Genomic DNA, 6,000 nt, shown 5'->3' on the forward strand with positions numbered 1-6,000 from the left:
ACCACAGCCCTCGACCATGTGGAAATTTACACCCACAAAATAAACAGCTGGGTTCAGCAGAGGCATATTAGAAACTCTGCTCTTTTTTTGTTGGGGGTACGTGTGCAGGGGCAGGGGGCGGCATTTGACACCGGCAGCCAAAGCAGCAGAACCAACAACAGCTTTTAAGAGCCACAGCTCCCTTGTTCGCAGGCCAGCAGACCCCAACTCGGGGAAAAGAGCTTTAAAATGCCGCGACCTCTGCAACTAAAGGCAACAATCCAGAGCCCAAATGTGACGTGTCTACCTCTTAGCCATTTCACAGCTTTCCACTGGAGTTTTCCCTCCAAGATGGATTTCTAAACCCAACACTTGTTGCAGCTAGTTTTATTCTGTCTGTCACACCAACCAGCAATCTTTAAGCCAGGATGGGTTAATACACAGTTAAGTACCACAGGTCATTTAGAGGCTGCTTCTGGCAGGGCAAGGCAAGAATTTCAATGTAAACTACTAGACCATCAGTGGTTTTTCTTTCTCCAGCCTTAACCCATGACAGGATAGCCACCAAAATATAGAATTACTTAATTCAGTTGCAGCCAGTTTTACGTAAATTTTGAATAAAACTGCTGTAGAAGATAATTCTACAATGGATAACTTTCTTGTGTATTTCTTCTGTTACGATGCAGCTGCTCATAGGTGAAGGAACTAAACAACAAAACTTTCAAACTATAGCACTGGTGATTCAAGCAAATAAAACTATTTGGATGTTTGAATGTTTTGACATTTTCCCACTGCTATATGCTTATGTCCATGTTTTTAAAAAACATTTGCCTTTGTGTTTTGTTTTCTTGATTGTCCGCACTGATGGAAGACAGTCACCTTACTGAAGATCACAGAGGAAAACAATAGGGTAGAACATACAAAAAAGGGTGGGGAAATTAATGAAATAAACAAAGCTGGAGAGAAAAAGGGAGAGGCATCTCTTACCTCCCCTTATCTCTTCCAGTTATCTTAGGTACTATTTAGAAACTATGTATATAAAATACCTTAGGTACAGTAACTCTTTTTAGAAAATAATTACTTTGAACTCTTGCAGTGGAAATAAAAACTTGCTGAAGGTCACAGTGCTCACTCCGTGAACACCATTAATCTAATCCTGTGATTTCACACTTACAGGAAAACTTTTGTTCCCCTAACTTTTCAAAGGGCTAAAACCCCAAGATGCCAGAGTCCAACAGGACTCAAGTGATGTCTCTGAGCTAATCTAAGTCAAGTGAACAAAAGTTTGCAGATCCTGCCTGTTGCTAAACAATAAATAAGAAAAGGGCACGGAGCAATACAAGGACTGTGATAAAAACTGAAGAAAACACATTACTGAAAGTTACCTGCTTACATCCCATCTGTGTATGTATGACTGAGGTTAAATTACTATACATTCTCACTGTGCTGAAGGCATCTATTCTTTTATTTCTGTTTCCATTTTGAGTGCTTGAGTTCAGGCAGTCATATGAACAAAACCTTTTATTTAATTCAGGGCCCAGAATTACCAAACCAGAAAAACACAGACTACCAGTGGCCAGCCAAGGGTCTCATTAGGCAATCTGTGCAGTGCACTCGTTACCACGGAAACGAGAGAGAGCTGGCACGCTGTAATTTCTATCTTGCACGAGAATTCGCCAACCCTGCCAGTAAATAAAGTTCATAAATCAACAAATTGTAGCCAAGGTCAAGTAACTGAGGATGAAGCAGTTGTGCTCCACAGGTCTTCTTCATTATTAATAGTACTAACATGTAAGTCTTTCAAGTTCCCCTGAGCTATTAGGAGGATCCATCATGGGAACACTTGACTTAGTTAAACTAACACTCCTCTTTGAATGTTTTTCACAGAAAAGGAACCAGAAAAGCCAGTAAAAATTCTCACTGTTCTAAGTCACTAACCTTCATCTCACACCGTTTTACTTTGCAGAAAGCTGTGCAGCAATAAGCTTTGAAAACAGGGCCTTCCGTTCAGCTAGTTACACTTGAATTACCAGACGCATAACAATCCTCGAGAGGACTAATTGCCATACATGTTTCTGTCAAGTGCCTTACAAACAGTAGTTAATTTTCACACCACCTCTCTGAGCTGCGCATGGCTGGGTTATCGCTCCCGGAGTGCAGATGTGGAAAAACAGTGGAAACGAGTGCCAGGGCTGGGATTACACATCTGCCCACGCTTGAGACACCCAGACCTCTACACTCCGACTTTTATAACTGACACGGAAGGGAGTCAGAGGGGCATAAGGTCCAAAGGCTGAAAATACTGAAAGGCACTGCTGAAACTCCGAGTCTGCGCTGAGCTCGAGCACACGGACACGGCCACCCAGTCAAACTGGCGGCCACTTAACAACTGCCAGGTGTGAACTGCTAACGAAGCAAACCACTACCGCTTCGGGAACTCGGTGACTCGGTAAACCTGTTATCATTGCACGCACAAAGCAGAATTCTTCTGTGCTTTTGAAATTTTCAGTAAGTTCAGTTATAGGAAACTTCCTGGTGTAGCACAGAGACATAGATGCATCAGTACACGAGCAGCATTGATATATATCTGCTTAAAAACAAACTAACAAAACCCCAAAACATCTTGCTAAGAACTGCTAATGCAGCGCTTGAGCTGTTATGAGTTTTTGCACAAGTTTTAGGTTACCTCCTGGAAATGTAGCTATTTTAGTGGAATAGAAAGAATACCTGTGTTATGCTCTTGAGAGGCGTTACTGGCAACACCAGAAAGAGTAACTCTACTGCCTATCTCAGAACAAGCTTGACACTGCATGTAAAACCATCTATTAGCCCCTGAACACCTTCTGTTAAAAATTAGTTCACACAGTATCTTTTTGCCAGTTCTTACGTCTTTATTACTTGCTTGGGTGCAAGGTTTTTATACTATCAGGTTGGTTTGTAAGTTTACCTACAAAATAGTTTGAAGAGCTGATAAACTTCATCACAAGGTTGAGAAACAGCTTTTTGCTGAAAGCCACAGGCAGAGGGGGATCGCTGAAGCAGGTTGCCTGCCAGGCTCAGCACAGGGCTGCAGGTGAGTGCATAAACCATGCGACTTCTGAGTTTGACTTTTGTGTGTGGCCTTAGTAGTGGGCAAAAGTAAGTTCAGCCAAGCCTGAAATGATGTTTTAAAAATCAGGCAGACCTGGCCCCCAAGGTGGTTTTACTCGTCTCCGGTCATTTGGAAGCAGCCCAGATGGATGCTCGTGTGCCGTGGGGCAGGCGTGCAGCCCGGCGGGTGCTGGCTGGGTTATTAGAGTAATTACAGTACCACACAGGTACAGCCATGTCTGTCTGAGCGCCGGGTTACATGGAGGGGAACAGGAGCAGCCACAGGAGGAAACAGGAACTGGTCACTCCTGACCTGAAATGACCTTTCGGGGTTACTCTGTTTAAAGAAGGAAAAAAGACAAACAAGGCGAGGCCATGACCTGAAAAGTTGTCATCCAGAATGTAGCAAAGGGATGTAACGATTTGATTTATGCAAATTCTCACTGCTGCTACCAGGTACACTAAGGGCCTGATCCCATTTCTTTTCAAATCAACAGAAAAAAAAGAAAAACCATTCCTGTCCCCGGCAGTTCACATCAAGCTTCAGCATCTATCGCAGTTCTAGCACTGCAGCAGTACTTGCAGAGGTGTTATTTCTGAGGATAGCAGGGGAATAGCAGAGAAGGCAGGTAACAGCAAACTTCATGGATTAACAATTCAAATGTTGAAAGCCAGGCATATACGAGGACTTCATTTTTACACAGCATATTGTTTTGTTTCTGGGACAGATCTTCATTCACTTGAATGGAAACAGCCTTACTCCACATCTAGTACTACTGGATAAGCAGCTGTGTTCAGAGGATATTTATAACGATTAACACTGCAGATGGAAGGTGAGTTCTAACGTATGTGTCATAGTTATTCCTTTGGCTGGAAAGTGGCTCTGTTTCTGACAGCCAGAATTAAATTGTGGAAGGCTCAATATACGTCTCCACCGTTTTCACTCTTTTCCTTTGCACTTAACCATCTTTTCCAAGCTTGTTTCACAGTTTTCTGGCTTCCCTTATCGCTCCTGCCTCGTCTTGGTGCCAAGCCAAGTTTGCAAGGGGCTGCCTCTCCCTACGTGCACCCCACTGCCTGTGCTGGCTGGAGGCAATAGGGACCCCCTGTGCCCCCCTGCAGGAGGTGATGGGGGGGCTGAACACCCCTTGCGGGGGGGGGCCCAAACCACACCACCAGGTATGGCCCCTCCACTCCGCCGCTCCAGGCAGCCGCCAGACCCCAGGGACCCCAAACTGTAGCCCCCCTGGCTGTCCCCCTCCCGCCTCTATTTCAGCACAGGGCTGGAAGCGGGGGGGGGACGGACGGGACGCGTTTTTTGTTTGTTTGGCTTTTTTTTTTTTTTTTGCAGCAACGGGGGGCAGCGGGGATCACCCCGCTCCCTATGTTGTGCTATAACCAGACCCCCCCTGCCAGGCACTCCTGCCCCCCACGTCCCCCTGCGCCGGCAGCTCCTGTGCAGCACGGGGGGCACAGCCACCGCTGTCCCTGCACCGCTGCCCCGCGGGAAGGCCGGGGGGCCGGGGTATCTGCCCGGGGAAGGCTCCCGGAGAGCCCTCCGCTGCGCACAAAGGGAGAGACGGGGAATATCGCCCGCCCCCCCCCGCGGCGCGCAGCGCTGGATGCACACACGGACACACGCACACACAGACAGACGGACACACGGCGCAGCCGGGCGGGTCACGTACCTGCAGGTGCCTGTCGGTGGGCGCGTGGGGTGGGGAGGCTGTGCAATATCGCCTGTATTGCATGGGGGGGATTACTGTGATATTGCTCGGGGGCTGGGGAGGGGGGGCTGCTCTGCTCCCTCCGCCCTCTTCCTCTTCCCCCTCCTCCCCGCTCCGTGCTTGTGTCTGCGCTGCCCTGCGCGCTGGTACTCCGCGCCGGAGGAGGCAGCGACGGGCTCCGGCTCCTGTCAGCTACCGGAAACCGGCGCCTGGTCAGGCAGACCGCAGGAAGTGTGCAATGGCACACCCGTGCACCGCCCCGCACACCGGGCCCGCCGCCGGCCCCGCGCACGGGCCCCGAACCGCGGTCTCGCTGGCGGCAGCAGCCCCGCCATGGCCGGGCCCGCGGCGGGGGGGCGCCTGCAGAGTGGCTGGATCGGCGAACGCAGCCAGAGGCTGCTCGGGGGGCACCAGCGCCGCCCAAAAACCCTGTGGGGGTGGCGATGGCCGTGCACCCTGCGTGAGCGCGGGCAGATGGGGCTGCTTCATCTGCACCGCCACGGGTAGGGGTGTTTGCCTTTAAAAACGGGGGGAAACCGTGCACACAAAACCAGGACTGTCTCAGCGAGGAACGCATTCGCAACTGCCAAAAGTAATCTAATTATTCTGATGAAGATCTGTTGACTTACACCAGCGGAATTACTCAAAGTAGTTCTGTCCAAACTGCTAGTCAATTGTTTTCTGCTGATAAAAAAATTGCACTCTTTTTACATGACATCATATGTACAACACCATATGTTTAATTTTGTATGGGGTATATACATATGCACGCATATATGTGTATCCCTCCTATGTCTGCATATAGGGCATTAAAAATTGCGATTTCTCCATTGTGAAAACTGCAACATTCTTATTTTGGCTGCAACTCAACAGCAACATTACGCATATGTGGTTTTTTTGCTCACTGTGTGCTTGCAGCATTTTCTCTGTGTGTTGGTTCTCCCACAACACGTGAGGTAGATGCCAAAGCAAACTCTGCTCATCTCCTCAGTTGGGCTTTTTCCCCTGCCCTGTTGCGTCACTCCAGAGGAGACAGGCCTGGCTGCTGCTGAAGGAATGTCAGCCTTCCAAGCCGCCTGCTTCATGCCCCAGAGGTTTCCTTTCCTCATGTTCCTTATGCCAACATTTGCAAAACTTGAATGGGCTAACACATGCTACTATCTACAATGGCAACAATGCTTACACAAGAGTATAATGGAGGCAA

The 6,000-nt window shown here is 48.5% G+C and overlaps 1 protein-coding gene across 1 annotated transcript in view; it reads right to left on the reverse strand.

Moving 5' to 3' along the window:
* KIAA1958 overlaps window positions 1-5,239 on the reverse strand; it is a 61,165-nt gene extending 55,926 nt beyond the window's left edge. Inside the window, exon 1 of the mRNA XM_082075746.1 lies at window positions 4,758-5,239. The gene's annotated coding sequence lies outside the window, so the exon portion shown is untranslated. The remainder of the gene's footprint in view (window positions 1-4,757) is intronic.
* Between the last annotated feature and the right edge of the window lie 761 nt (window positions 5,240-6,000).

This window comes from Streptopelia decaocto (assembly GCF_964273445.1).
Source record: "Streptopelia decaocto genome assembly, chromosome: Z".
Taxonomy (NCBI): domain Eukaryota; kingdom Metazoa; phylum Chordata; class Aves; order Columbiformes; family Columbidae; genus Streptopelia; species Streptopelia decaocto.